Genomic DNA, 277 nt, shown 5'->3' on the forward strand with positions numbered 1-277 from the left:
GCCCTTTCGCTCCCTCCCTCCTCTTTCCTTCATTTGCCAGTTTATCTCTCTCACTTCAATTTCCTCTCGTTCTTCATACATTTCACGGTATGGAGGCTACCGTAATTGCCGTTGCCATGGTAACGCTCCTTTGTTTACATCACGTGACTCGTCAGATTCAAAACAAATAACTCGCTAGTTTACACAGCCACGGGCAAATTCGCCCGTTTTTACCGAGCATTTGTATTATGATCTACGTGAAGTTACTAACACAAATCGTTCAATGTTTTAATTGATT

Source organism: Penaeus monodon, chromosome 24, assembly GCF_015228065.2.
Source record: "Penaeus monodon isolate SGIC_2016 chromosome 24, NSTDA_Pmon_1, whole genome shotgun sequence".
Taxonomy (NCBI): domain Eukaryota; kingdom Metazoa; phylum Arthropoda; class Malacostraca; order Decapoda; family Penaeidae; genus Penaeus; species Penaeus monodon.